An 810-nucleotide genomic window follows, 5' to 3' on the forward strand; every position below is an offset into this window, starting at 1 on the left:
ATTAATATCATAAAATTAATATTTCCTTCCTTACCGACAGTCTGTTGTACCACGCTACAGAGTAACACCTTCCTTACCGACAGTCTGTACCACCACGCTCCAGAGTAGCGCACCGTCACCCCGCGGTTCCTTCTCCTCCTCCTCGATGATACCCCCGCACCGTCACCCCGCGGTTCCTCCTCCTCCTCGATGATACCCCCCACCACTCCGCCATCTCTATGACGTCATCCGCCGCCAGCCCGCCGACAAAAAAACAAATTTTCAAATTTGAGTTTCAAGGTCATGATCATGACCTTGAAACTCAAATTTGAATTAGAATCCCCCTTGTCTTACTACTCACATTTATCTGTTCTTATCAGCTTAATATCTGATACACTCCCCATTGGGGAGTCAGAATATTAATCTGATTTTTGGAAACTGACGGAGCGTTGGTGCTTGCTCCACCTCCGTCGCGAGTCAGCCTGGCATTGCAGTGCCGCCAGGATTGGCTCAATTAGCCTATTAAAAAACATACATTCTGACTCCCCAGAACAGAGCCGTAAGCCCGGGAAGCGACCTTAGTCGTTGTGCGGAGGTTCCTCAGTCCGAGCGGTGAAAATTTCTAAGTCCCGCGAAAAGTGCCTCCGACCGCGTGCGCCGCTGCCAGGACTGGGATTGAAGCTCGACGAGCCCCGACAGTCACCGTCCGAGTAAGTCTTTTCCTTCTTCTATCTATCGCTTTCTCCCTCTAGGAGCGGTTCACTGGGTGACGTCACTCTCTCCGACGTCACGTAGGCGCACGGCACCTAGTCCCCCCAGCTGATCGTCGCG

At 52.0% G+C, this 810-nt stretch overlaps 1 pseudogene; it reads left to right on the top strand.

Moving 5' to 3' along the window:
* Positions 1-319: 319 nt before the first annotated feature.
* On the top strand, positions 320-498 carry LOC143378219 (U2 spliceosomal RNA; annotated as a pseudogene).
* Positions 499-810: the final 312 nt, after the last annotated feature.

Source organism: Andrena cerasifolii, unplaced genomic scaffold, assembly GCF_050908995.1.
Source record: "Andrena cerasifolii isolate SP2316 unplaced genomic scaffold, iyAndCera1_principal scaffold1326, whole genome shotgun sequence".
NCBI lineage: Eukaryota > Metazoa > Arthropoda > Insecta > Hymenoptera > Andrenidae > Andrena > Andrena cerasifolii.